Here is a 15,040-nt window from a genome sequence, read left to right on the forward strand (position 1 = left end):
TTTCCCTTTTCTCTCAAAACATGCATAGCGATGTTCTTTCTCTTTGCCTCCAATGAGAATCTCCTTCTTTACACCTGACATCCCACAGCCCTCCCTCTGTCTCATCTGTCTTTCAGCTCCCTCGTCTCTGCGGCCTCATTGCTCAACAGGGAGATCGGGGCTTGAATATTGATTCACGTGGGGAAAGTCCATGTGTTCTTAAGCAGTTTTGTTTGTCTGCCCTGCTATCTTCTCATCCCTCCCCCAGCGCTCTGCTCTCTCTCAGTCGCTATGTTTTGTTTCTGACCCAAATACTTGAAATACATTTCCCCTCATGCCGTGAGCACATTTATCTCTTACACAGTCAAGACAGGGGAGGAAAACAGGGGGCTATCTGAGGTTAAGACTGACATTTAACTAATAAAATAGGTTTTAAAATATAAACAAAACTCCACTTCATAATGGATGTATTTTTGTTACTGCAGAATTTCTTACTGTCCATACATATATATATTTTTTAAATCTTAACACATAACTTTCCTGTTCTTACTTCCTTTAGAAAAAGGTTTCCTTTATGTTGTGAAGCCCCATTCACTCGCACTAAGACTTGGCTCCCAGAATAGCAGGACTTTACCCTGGAGCAGGCTGTTGCTGTCATGTGAAAAAAGTGTATCTCGAAAAAATTAAGGTTTAAAAAGAGCATATTTTCAGATAATTCTATTTTCTTTCACATTAGCTCAAGAAGTAGGACAATCTTGAACATGAGAACACTCCTAAATCAAATTCCAAAAATGTAGATATGATTTTTTTTGGATAGCAATGATGCATCATTATACATTATAAATATACATCTCTGTTAAAAGTGGATTTGATGATTATATGCACAATAGAATAAACAATGTGAGAGTACAGCAGGCTAATTCAAGAACAAATGCTCATAGGTAGCCAAAAACAAAGACAGCAGCACAGAAACCTGTGTCAGAGGTAACTTAATCCAGGTTATCAGTCGTACCCCCTTAATGCTCTTGCTACTCTGTGAACTGTGGCTACTGATTTTGTTGTTGTTATTGTTGTGATTTTGTGGCTGCTTGCCCATTAGTGGAGGCTTTTTCACAGGCCATAGTCATAGATCTTTTGGTTGTATAATCACTACAACATTTCGTCCTATGTGCAGTATCTCTGACTGGACCGGCAAATACATGAAGCAGAAGTTAGATCTGTTTAAATATTGCCATGTATAGTTCGGTCTGCCCTGACAATGGCTTTAGACACAGGAAGAACAATCTACTGTTATACAAAGATGGATGTCACTGACATCATGTCATGACATTTTTGTAATGGCTTCCTAGGTTTGTCATGTCATGCTGTTCCAAAATGATATACACATTGTAAATCATTCTGCTACCTCAAACTGCTTGAGAAACTGCATAAAGAAACTGAACATTACAACTTCTAAATGGATCAATTCTGTCTTATTATTTAAATTATCTTCTTTTCTTCCCTTGGTTTCTCCAAAATTTGAAATGAAAAAGATCTGACAGCTGGCAGGTGTGTGTTGATGGTTTACACAGTTTTTTCTGTAGGGAACGTTGCAGAAGTGACAATAGTTAACAAATAGGAATGTACTCATTTACTAATAAGAATGATAAAGACGTGCAATGTCCCGCCCTCACAGGTTAAATCAGGGCCGCCCCTGGCCAACTTGGGGCCCCAAGCAACATTGTGAGATGAGGCCCCCCCCCCACAACCGACAGGAGTGAAACATTTTTTTTTGGAAACAAAGTAGGCTGCTTTGCAAATATAATTCCTGTTTATTATTATTATCAACGCAGTTACTTTTTTATACAGTGAGGTAAATGGTTGTGCATGTATGTCGTTCAGTATGCGTTTACAGGTGAATACGTCTGCATTTCCTGCCAAATACTAGCCTCAAAAAGATTACAATATAATTAATGCAAATAAACTACTTCTACTAATAATAATAATCATAATCAATTCAATAATATAAATACTATATTATTATTATTATAATATAGTTGTAATATAGTCAAGACAAAACATGCTTATGACATGCTCAAAAACTGATATTTCTTAAATCTGTATTCTAGTTCCCTCTGTCAGCAATGTATCAACAACTACACACACATTTCTATCAGTATTTCTCTGTGTTGTGGTTGACATGATGATGACTGTTAGGAGTTAAGGGGAGAGGCTGAGCATCACCATGAAATGTGCAAATTGACATACAAATGAATAAAAGGGGGGAAAATGCTCCATGTTTTTTAGGCTGTAAACTTTAACTGTTATGTAAGCCAACTAGACAGACAGTTTATCACGCTTCCTCCTGTACACTAGCAGATAAAAGGCATCACATACTTGAATGAATGTTAAATAAAGAATGCTGGCAATAACTGCATCTCTATTAGCATATGCTCTGCAGAGACTGCCTTCTTCATGTCGTGAATTGCAGCTGATGTTTTAATATGGCAATTGGCAACATGACATTTGACTTATACAACATTAGCAAGTTGTACATTTCCCTAATACAATAACCCACCTTCGAGTGATGCTCTAGTTTCTTCATGTTTTTTTTCTTTCCCTCTTACATACGCCGGACTGAAACTGTCTTTTCGCCGACATCTCTTCACCTGCACTCAGGGCCGCCCCTGGCCAACTTGGGGCCCCAAGCGACATTGTGAGATGAGGCCCCCCCCCCAACCGACAGTTGTTTTTGGAAACAAAGTAGGCTACTTTAAAAATATAATTCCTGTTTATTATTATTATTATCAACAGTTACTTTTTTATACAGTGAGGTAAATGGTAAATGTATGTCGTTCAGTATGCGTTTACAGGTGAATTTTGCATTTCCTGCCAAATACTAGCCTCAAAAAGATTAAAATATAATTAATGCAAATAAACTACTTCTACTAATAATAATAATAATCAATTCAATAATATAAATATATTGTTTTATTATAATATAGTTGTAATATAGTCAAGACAAAACATGCTTATGACATGCTCAAAAACTGATATTTCTTAAATCTGTATTCTAGTTCCCTCTGTCAGCAATGCATCAACAACTACACACACATTTCTATCAGTGTTTCTCTGTGTTGTGGTTGACATGATGATGACTGTTAGGAGTTAAGGGGAGAGGCTGAGCGTCACCATGATGATGACTGCTAGGAGTAAAAGTTTACTTTTTATTCATATATTTTTTCTTTTAATGCTTCTTTTATTATCTTTTACTGTTTTTAAATGCCTTTGTCTGAATGTCTTTCATTTTTGTAAAGCACCTTGAATTGCCTTGTGTTGAAAGGTGCTGTATAAATAAACTTGCCTTGCCTTAAGGGGAGAGGCTGAGTGTCACCATGATGATGACTGTTAGGAGTTAAGGGGAGAGGCTGAGCGTCACCATGAAATGTGCAAATTGACATAAAAATGAATAAAAGGGGAAAAAAATGCTCCATGTTTTTTAGGCTGTAAACTTTAACTGTTATGTAAGCCAACTAGACAGACAGTGTATCACGCTTCCTCCTGTACACTAGCAGATAAAAGGCATCACATACTTGAATGAATGTTAAATAAAGAATGCTGGCAATAACTGCATCTCTATTAGCATATGCTCTGCAGAGACTGCCTTCTTCATGTCGTGAATTGCAGCTGATGTTTTAATATGGCAATTGGCAACATGACATTTGACTTATACAACATTAGCAAGTTGTACATTTCCCTAATACAATAACCCACCTTCGAGTGATGCTCTAGTTTCTTCATGTTTTTTTTCTTTCCCTCTTACATACGCCGGACTGAAACTGTCTTTTCGCCGACAGCTCTTCACCTGCACTCAGGGCCGCCCCTGGCCAACTTGGGGCCCCAAGCGACATTGTGAGATGAGGCCCCCCCCCCAACCGACAGTTGTTTTTGGAAACAAAGTAGGCTACTTTGCAAATATAATTCCTGTTTATTATTATTATTATTATCAACAGTTACTTTTTTATACAGTGAGGTAAATGGTAAATGTATGTCGTTCAGTATGCGTTTACAGGTGAATTTTGCATTTCCTGCCAAATACTAGCCTCAAAAAGATTAAAATATAATTAATGCAAATAAACTACTTCTACTAATAATAATAATAATCAATTCAATAATATAAATATATTGTTTTATTATAATATAGTTGTAATATAGTCAAGACAAAACATGCTTATGACATGCTCAAAAACTGATATTTCTTAAATCTGTATTCTAGTTCCCTCTGTCAGCAATGCATCAACAACTACACACACATTTCTATCAGTGTTTCTCTGTGTTGTGGTTGACATGATGATGACTGTTAGGAGTTAAGGGGAGAGGCTGAGCGTCACCATGATGATGACTGCTAGGAGTAAAAGTTTACTTTTTATTCATATATTTTTTCTTTTAATGTTTCTTTTATTATCTTTTACTGTTTTTAAATGCCTTTGTCTGAATGTCTTTCATTTTTGTAAAGCACCTTGAATTGCCTTGTGTTGAAAGGTGCTGTATAAATAAACTTGCCTTGCCTTAAGGGGAGAGGCTGAGTGTCACCATGATGATGACTGTTAGGAGTTAAGGGGAGAGGCTGAGCGTCACCATGAAATGTGCAAATTGACATAAAAATGAATAAAAGGGGAAAAAAATGCTCCATGTTTTTTAGGCTGTAAACTTTAACTGTTATGTAAGCCAACTAGACAGACAGTGTATCACTCTTCCTCCTGTACATTAGCAGATCAAAGGCATAACATACTTGAATGAATGGTAAATAAAGAATGCTGGAAATAACTGCATCTCCATTAGCCTGTATGCTCTGCAGAGACTGCCTTCTTCATGTTGTGAATTGCAGCTGATGTTTTAAGATGGCAATTGGCAATTTGACTTATACAACATTCGTAAGTTGTACATTTGACTCATACAATAACCCACCTTCGAGTGATGCTCTAGTTTCTTCATGTTTTGTTTTTTGCGCCGGACTGAAACTGTCTTTTCACCGACATCTCTTCACCTGCACTAGTGGCCGTATCAAAGCCGTGATTGGTCAGATGTCGATTCATTGCAACGGTGTCGGGTTACACACGTGCTCCCATTGTCTCACCTCTCACTCTCGCGGGGGGTGCGCGGAGAACTGAGCGGAGAACTGCGCAAAGCAGCTGAGGCCCTCTGGGCGGGGCCCCCTGCGCAAGGCGGGGCCCCATGCAGCCTGCGTGATTGGCCTGTAGGGAGGGGCGGCCCTGCCTGCACTAGTGGCCGTATCAAAGCCGTGATTGGTCAGATGTCGATTCATTGCAACGGTGTCGGGTTACAGACGTGCTCCCCTTGTCACATCTCACTCTCACTCTCGCGGGGGGTGCGCGGAGAACTGAGCGGAGAACTGCGCACAGCAGCTGAGGCCCTCTGGGCGGGGCTCCCTGCGCAAGGCGGGGCCCCATGCAGCCTGCGTGATTGGCCTGTAGGGAGGGGCGGCCCTGGGTGAAATTAACTGACAGAGTTATCAATCAGGAAGTCATATCCACAAATAATCCTCCTGAAATGCAATATATTTGGAAAGTCATGAACTGTTTAAATTAAATTCTCCCTTTAGCCTTCTCAATTTTGAGGGACTGAAATGTATTTAAGCGCACTTACTGAGTTGTTTTTCGTAGCTTTATTTTTACATTATTTGATTAGTAAATATGGTATAGGACAGAAGCTAAAACTCCCCCACATGCATAGTGTGTATTGTCAACATGGACATTAAATCCTTAAAGTGATCATAAAAAGCAAAGTGTGTCTTCAGTTTCCTGAGGTTAAATGTGAGCTCCAGAAGAGCCACTGAGTAAACCCTGTGGTGAGATTGTTCAGTCTCACCAAACATAGTATTTGTACTATGTTGTTACGTTCCCTTGTAGAGCTAGGGGTACCAAGGGAAGTAGCGACACACAAGATAGCCGGACGAGAGAAAAAGGAGAGGAAACTGAATGCTGAAGGAGTTTAAGTGAGGTTTTAATTAGTTAAGAAGTAAGGCGGCTCACCAGCCCAATTACAAAACAAACTTACAGTAAACAACACACAACTATGCTGGGTCTCACACAGAGACATGCTGCACACATGCAGCCAGATGAGAAGGAGAGAGAAAGCAGCAACCTTCCTCCTGTCATATGGAGGCCCGGATTGAGGATTGGGAGCACCTGGGGAGAGGCTGCACCTGGGGACAATCAAGGCTGCACCTGGGGAGTCAGAGGGAGAGAGAGAAAAACACCCACACGACCACACAAACACTACGGCACGTAACATATGTAAACACACACACACACTCTTCTGCAATCTAGGATACTCCCTTACAGTTGTCTCAAGGTAATCCTGTAATTGTTGCCAGGGAGGTTGTAATGTTGAGGTCCAGACCAGAGGTGGGAAGAACTCGAGTATTTCAATGTTTTGCTACTTTGGTGTACTTTTATTCCACTACATTTATTCAGTACCTTTAGTTACTGTGCAGATTAAGATACATAATGGGAAATAAAAACAATACTTAAATAAGACGTTAGTTACACCTGGAGAGAATACTCCAACATACAAAGTAATTCAAACTAGCTGTACCTTTACCAGTTTTGATAAACACATTAATGCATATAATTATAATCCAAAAATATGATCACTGCACCAATCAGCAGAATGACTACTTTTAGTTTTGGTACTTTAAGTATATTTTGATGCCAATACCTTTGTACTTTTACTTGAGTAACATTTTGAATGCAGGACTTTGACTTGTAACAGAGTTCTCTTACACTCTTACTTCTAATTTGACTGACGTACAAGATCTAAGTACTCCTCCCACCTCTGGAGAGAACTGGCAACAGTTTTTCAAGTTTGTCCTGAGTGACGAGCAAAGCATGCATTACAGTCTCCTGTGGTTAAAAGACACGAGTACATACGCGCACACGCACACGCACACACACACACACACACACACACACCCACACACACACACACACACACACACACTTTGGCTCCTCTTATAACCTGTAATAGCCATCTGTCATTATTATAGTCAAGATAAAGCCATGGAAGTGTGTCAATAAACCAAGATGAGTGCAGTGCCATAAAGAGAGGCAGTTTTATCTGTGTCTAAATCCTTCTCACAGGATCTCTTACATGGCCAGGTTAAGTTTGCATTGCTGCTCCCAAAGAACACTACAGCCAAAGCTGGTCTGTAATTGTATTATAAAAAGTCAATGAGGCCATCTTAAATGTAGTGTTTCAGTGTACTTTAAATGGTAACAAAAATGAATGTTGGTAAAGAAAATGACACATGGTCAGATATATGTGTCAGGGGCGGCTGTGGCTCAGTGGATAGAGTGCTAGATTTCGAGCAAGTTCGAGTCCCACTGCAGTCAGCATGTCGTTGTGTCCCTGGGAAAGATACTTCACCCCAAATTGCTCCTGTGGGGATTGCCCACAGTACTGAATGTATGTAAGTCACTTTGGTTACAAGTAACATGTAATGTAATATAGTTGTAGGTCAAGTTACAGTTCTGTGGGACAGGGTGATTTTTTTCTGTTCAAATATGACCTAATAAATTCCAGTGGTTGTGATCAAACTTTTGGAGTATTTGAATGTGGAAGGAGAGGGTCAGCCAGAGGCTTTCTGCTTGTCCTTTCATTGATCCACAGAGCGTGGGAGTTTTCTCGGCTCTCTGCTCTTATTAACCAGTCATTGATGGTGAAGACAGGATGGCAATATCCGCCTGCAGGGCGTACGCTGTTTACACGTCCAGTCCACACACACAGGCACATAATGGTCAATTAATCCAGGGACAAACACACACACACTGTTAGAGATTTAGAGGGATAACTGGTCCGCTTTTCAAATCTCCGCGCGTTCCTATGAAGCTGGTTATAATACAGGAAGGAATCCATATCTACAAAGTAACCGTTAACAATAATCTACTTTAATGGCAATATGACAATGCAATACAATCATTACAATACAACATGATATATTACAGTTATATTGTAATGCTTAAGGAGTAATACCGGCTTACTCCTGCACTCGTTCGCATACTGCAGAGCTACTTTCACCCGAGGGCAGCATGTGAAGAAGAGGCCGAACGCCAGGGATCCTCCGGATATATACCAGAGTAAGAAGGAGGGGTTTGGTGTTAGGTCAGCTGGTCATCTTTTCAGGTCATCTCATTGGGAGACGCAACGCTGGCCAGCAGGAAACCAAACAGGCTCACCTTACAACCAAAGGTCTCAAGGCCTGCATACCTACACCTCCCCCACAGAGCAATAAAACCCTGTTTACTCCAAGCAGCCCAGAATGTTTATAGCCATTTGTAGTCCTTACATTTATGAAAGGATAAAACAGAGAAATCAATATAAAACACAAACACAGGTATTATTTGAACAGTATTCACTTAACTGCTACTATTGATAAGCACCAGAGAAACCCAAGGGACCTCTCTTAATATTACAACCACTGTAGCTTGTTCTAAGTTGAATGCAAATCAGGACATGCTCTCACCTTCCCCCATCTTCCTTTGTCCTCAAAAACACATGTCAACAGGCCCCAAATGCAGCTCACAGTTTTACCCAAATTATTCTCATTTTAAGCTTATCCATAGTTTGATAACATGAATAAATACAAATATAACTCTACAACACACACACACACATACACACACACACACATACACACACACACACACACACACACACACACATACACACACAAAGCCTAATCCGAATGCGTTTACAGGGGAGACACTAAACGTCGACCCAGGGAGTCTGAAAACTCGATACACACACCGAATTGAATCAGTAATAAATCATGAGATAGAGATCAAATTTCCAATTGAACATAAAAACATAAGAACATAAAAACCTCATAAAAACCTCATAATATGGTAATGACAAGAAAACACAGTATTATGACAATAAATACGAAAAGGAAACAGTATGAAAGCTTATAAAGACATTATTTGTAAAATCTAGATGTATAATATTAATTGGCAATTTTACAAGATGAAAGAATTACAGAATGATATAGTTAATATGTTACTATCTATCGTATACTGCACATAATCATTGTTTTGCTTGTTATAACTGTGTGTGTGTGTGTGTGTGTGTGTGTGTGTGTGTGTGTGTGTGTGTGTGTGTGTGTGTGTGTGTGTGTGTGTGTGTGTGTGTGTACATATAGGGGTGGAATGGGGGTTTGGTCGGAGCAATAATTAGATTACAAATGAGCTCAAGTCCTATAATAATTGAGAAAGAAGCTACTGAGCGGTCAGACGTATTTTGAGTCAAAGAGGAAATCACTGCTTTTCCTGTTGGGTCAGATCAAGACTTCCTACACTGCTACCAGGTGAGGATTTCATGTTGTTTTCTTTCATTTGCACTAAATAATTGTGATAAAGGAGCTTAACATTTAGAGATTCAACTATTGTTATGAAGATATACATATTAGAATACTTTTTGATTGAATGCGTTGATCTTATATTTGTCCTATAACACTTGTATAATTTATTGAATTATACAATTTTACCAGAATGTATGGACGCAGTGTTATCAAATGTATGTTTATACAGTTAAATACATATTTTAAATCAGTTGGGGACACCCTTTGATGTTGAGCCTGAATGTGAGTGTAGCCTACAAAAACCTTTTATATTATATAGTGTGCTAATATCTTCTCAATGAAATTCACAATGAGCAGTGACCATTACAAGGCACACAGTGGAAGCAGGCTATCACAACATCCTTCAAATTCATCTCGACGTGTTTGTATTAATGTAAAGTAAATATCTAGTGATAAAAAAGCTAAGACACACTGTTGAACAAACAGGCTGTGCTTGTTACGAGGAGTCATACTGATTGCAAGGAGTTTTAATTATAACATTGGGGGAGAGAGTATAGTATCTGTGAACCTAATAGATACAAATACCATGCAAAATACAACATTATAAACTTTAATTATATAAAAAGCATTAAACTTGTAAAATAAAAGTGTGGACAGAGGAATTCTATTTTGGAGAACCATTGGTAGAATATGTTTTGAATGTGCAGAAAGTTTCAAAAAGTCTCAAAGGAGTAGTGAAGAGTGAATCGTGTCTGTATGCTGACTTAGCAGGGATGTGTACTGAGTAATATGAACACATAAGTCTGAGAGCCTTTTTGCATTATATTCCATTATATTTTCATGTTTTGAATTGTCATAATTAATTACATAACTAAAGAAATGTCCACGATACAAAACCTACACCATGGTAAAAACCTTTAGTTGAGGTTTGTCAGAGAACATTTGTACATACAAAGTGTAGGAAAACTAACTCTCAGCCTAGATTTATGTGCAGCCTTTGGATCTGATTTTCATTTCAGAGTGATGGAGAAATCCCCAAACTGCCGCTGCTCTCTCACCTCGCTGGTTGCTTTAATCGTCCTGGTCTTATTTCCTCTGATGTCTGAATGTAAGGTGGACACCTACACATCACTGAAAGAGGTAAGACGAGATACATTGATACTCACAAAGTACGGTGAGTTATGACCTAATGCTTCATGTAAATGTACTTAACCTTACATTCTGTTTCTTTCACCTGCTCTATTTTATTAAAATGTATCATACTCTGTTTCATTTGAACTATTTTTATTTTTGTATTATTATTATTGTTATCTCATGTCCTTTATATAATATGTTGCACTGTTGGAGGAGCTCGGGACCTAAGATTTTCATTGCCTTAACTACACTGTAGCTACTGTGCACATGATGATAAAACCTTTGAATCTTGAGTCTTGCAATGTTTTGTATTTTAGGCTAAAGACGTGGACTATGGCAGCTTTGTGGGTCTGATGGGGCGGAGAAGTGCTGCTCACCCAAACAGTGAGTTATGTTTAGCAGGAAACACCTCTCTTAGTTTCTCACGGACACTGTATTTATTTTGGCAGGTGACATAAACACCTTGATGCCAACAGTTCACATTATTAACCAGAAGGAAAAATGTGTCTGTAATGACCTCAAACTTTAGCGATTTGAATGAATGTTATATCACCTTTTTTGTTTTACTCCGTATTTTTGTTATGTGTTTAGTTGTCGGTTTTACAACTTTTTGTTGGTCACGACTCTTTTTAAGATGCTATGTATTATTATTATTATTATTATTATTATTATTATAATCATTATTATATTTACCTCATTAATATTATTATAATTGGTCTTTTCCTTATCTAATGCAGGACGCATGGCGCACACTCTCGCTGATCTGGTGAATCACTGGTGAGTGGCACCTGAACATTAGTATCCTGTATATCAGGTTGTTCACTGCTGACAGCACTCTGAATGTATGACTTCTAAGGTGCTGATAACATTTAAATGTAGGGTATAATCCAATCGTATGAGTCTTATTCAAGTTTAAATCAAGGAAATCTACTTTCCTAAATCTCCAACATTATTAAATCATCATGTTCATCACATGGAAGGACTGATCCGAATCTGAAGCCAAAGGAGTCTGCTTCACGGCTGCTGATCTCTGGTCTGCGCTGTGCTACGCTTCCTGGCCAGATTAAACATACACAGTATAAACTCAGTTTCCAGTTTTTAATTCCGTGCCTACAAAGATCAAAGCCAGACACACAAGTTTTAACTGTTGTCCCACACCCTGTCACCGCTGAGTGACGTTCAGGCACTGTTTAGTTTAAAGCAGGGGTCGGTAACCTTTTTGATATCAAGTGCTATTTAAAAAAAAGCAGAGCACACATGTTATAATTATCATGCAGAGTGAGATGAGATCGCAGTCCCTTTGAGAGAGAGAGAGAGAGAGAGAGAGAGAGAGAGAGAGAGAGAGAGAGAGAGAGAGAGAGAGAGAGAGAGAGAGAGAGAGAGAGAGAGAGAGAGAGAGAGAGGTGGCTTGTGTGTGTTTGTGGATGGTAGAGCGACAGTGAGGGAACGTGTGTTTGTACAGAACAGCTAAATAAATGCAACGGCCTCCCAAGCAGAGCTCGCCTCTATCCAGTGGGTTATTGAACCTGAAGCTTGTTGCTTCTGCCCTCCTCGACTACGGTCTGGGAGCCGACAGGAAAGTTCAACACACAGATGGCCAGTCCGCCCCTTTGTAGCATATTATTTCGATGAGAGATCGCCACTGGGCTTTCAACTAAATACCAAATACACAGCCACGCAAAAACTGCGGCATTTGTACAGCTCCTTATGGGTACTGCAATTAGCGAAGTGCTTTCCTCCGTGGTGAAACGATCAGCACTGCACACGGAGGAAAGCGGCAGAAAGTCACCTGTAAAGAGAGCGGGGCTGCGTTGCGTGCATGGCTTCCTTCTGCAGGTAACGGGGAGACGCGCTCTGGCGGCGGTCTCGTTCAGGATCCGAAAATACAATTTAAATATTTGTGCACACTTATTCCACTTATTCCTATTGTGCCACCGCGGACCAATGCTGGCACGCGTGCCAGGGGTTGCCGACCCCTGGTTTAAAGGCTATAAGAGTTATCTGTGTTTGACAAAGAGTGACACATTTCTGTTCTTCGTGTACAAAAGGAAAAGCGTTTCCGTGTTCCAAGGAGTATTTACAGATAAGGAGCGGTAAACAGTTCAACTCTCTACTATAGGCTGAGGTAAGCGCCTGTTTAACACTTTCCATTCAGATAAATGAGAAAAACAAATGTATTGCTGAACCTTTTTCTGATCTCGCTCTCTCTCAGGTGTCAACGCTTTCTGCAGTGCGACATGTAACGCCACCTTGAAAGTCCTATATTAACCATGCAAGAATTCATTTCTACCGTCACTGGAAAATGATCTGAGATGTAATATCATGTAGAGAATATAATACAGAACAAATGTACAATAAAATATGCATTTATTTATAGTGATTAAAGTACCATTGATTGAAAATGATACCGCACACTGATCTCATGTGCTGACACTCTCACAAAATCATTTACACACTAAACTGTGTCGACTCAATTAAGACTCCAATAGCAACATAAATACTTTTCAAATATAAATACAGTAATGTACACCTTTCCCTTGGATACAATTTAGATGTAGTAGATTGTCAAGGACTGAATGTGTTGTATCACTAGCATCAGAAACCAGAGGTGGAGGTTTGGGCACCAATCTCAAATTCTTTTTAAAGGGAGCCATTTTGAATACCATGTTGATTTGGTTTAAACTGGACAGGTCCATTTAAAATAAAGAAAACTGAACATGCTGTGTGCTCATATCCAGAAGGTGTGTAAACAAACAAAAGGCATTTTGATAGGCATTAAATACCTCATACATCTTAATATGTGAAGGACTACACGAAGTTTAAGTGGTTAAAAACACTATTATAAACACTCAAAAGTGCATTTAATTTTCTCATAAATTGACAAGTTGTTCTGTTCGAATCATCGCTGCATCCTGCCTGATTCCTGAAGCCAGTTTCTGTATTTGGTAGTTGCTTTATCACACACCCAATTTAATTAATTGTTTGGTTACAAAGTAGTAAAGAACCTGGTAAAAATAGTGTTAAATATACATAATGTACTAACTAAAAAAAAACAAAGCTGATCCACCCAAAATTGGAAAAGAAATTCACAACATTGATGAAATTAAAACATTAAAATTGTCCCTTCCAAAAAGCGGCGTCATGAACAGTAATCGCTGGCTTGCACAAAGGCCATGCTCATTACATTGGAAGGATTCAGGAAAACTATCGTCCATCTGAAAGCATCACTCTCATCATGGTAAAGTCACAGTGCTGCTGACGGCTCATACAATCCCACATTTACAAGGCACAAGCTGATGAGTCCTTTTGGGGGAGATGAAGGGAACTGTGAAGTGTGTGTGTGTGTGTGTCTGTCTGTCTGTGTATCCACTGACGGCTTCATGGAGCACGGGTAGATAAGCGTGCAACATGGGGTTTCATTCCATAAAAGAAAGACATTTGACAAACTGCTTCCTTGTGCTGTGAAGGAGATCCAATCACCACAGATGGAATTTACGTCAAACTAACACAAGGTCGGGAACAGACACACATCATGAACGTTTACAATCAAATGAACATACAGTTAGAAACAAACAAGAAGCACCCGGATTCGTTACTTCCTTATTACTCATAATGACACCTACATTCTGACCAGCCTGCCTTCAGTCTGACATCATCCCTCTTTGAGAAATCTTTGGCTGGCCTGTTTACATTTCGTCCTGTGGACCATTCATTTAAAACATCATGGTCACATCATGTATGTTAATTAGCCATTGAGAAATAGGAAGTAAACTGCTCATCTGTTGAAGTTAACTTTATGTCTATAGTTTGTGGGGTTTTGGGACGGGTGTCATGTGTTTTCTTGTTCCTTTGCTATAACACTTGAATGCAGCGTGAAACAAGTTTGGGGGGCAACAAATTGTGACTGTTCTGTTCCAAAGAAACTCCTTAACCTAAAGTCAAAACATTTGTTTGAATGATTGTACAAGGTGAGGCACTTGGATTTAAATGTAATTGAATATGTATGACAAAAGCTGTCTTGTTAGCTTAAGACATATAATTGGGTCTCATTGTCTTCGAAGGCAGATAGTTATCAATGAAGTCAAACAACTCCAAACCAATGTCTTGCTGCAGAGAGTGGCAGAACAGGTTGTCTTCCGGGGTTGCAATAGTCAAGGGTAAAACAATAGGCGCATTCACACCGCAGTACTTTTCCCACAAAGGTTCATGAGAACTCTTTAGTTCTCATGAACTAAGTACAGATCGCGTTCACACCGGAATAAGTCCCTGGGGGAGGATTAGGCAAATGAAGCCGCTGACGTCACTTCTTCTTCTTCTTCTGCTTTGGGTTTACTGGCAGGCCGCAAACCACTTCACGGCGTATACTGCCGCCCAAAGTCCCCGGCCGGAAGTCCCCGGAGTTGGGGAAGGCTTCAGTAGAAGCTGCTGGGACTCCCAGGAGCTTCTACTGAAGCCTTCCGAGTAAATCGCCAGAACGCCGACACCTCCTCATCTCCACCGCTCCCATGTTTTATTTTGTGTTGCCATAAGTTAGTCTCTCTGCGTTTCTGCGCTGGGCTAATGCTAATA

The sequence above is a fragment of the Gymnodraco acuticeps genome, unplaced genomic scaffold, assembly GCF_902827175.1.
Source record: "Gymnodraco acuticeps unplaced genomic scaffold, fGymAcu1.1, whole genome shotgun sequence".
NCBI lineage: Eukaryota > Metazoa > Chordata > Actinopteri > Perciformes > Bathydraconidae > Gymnodraco > Gymnodraco acuticeps.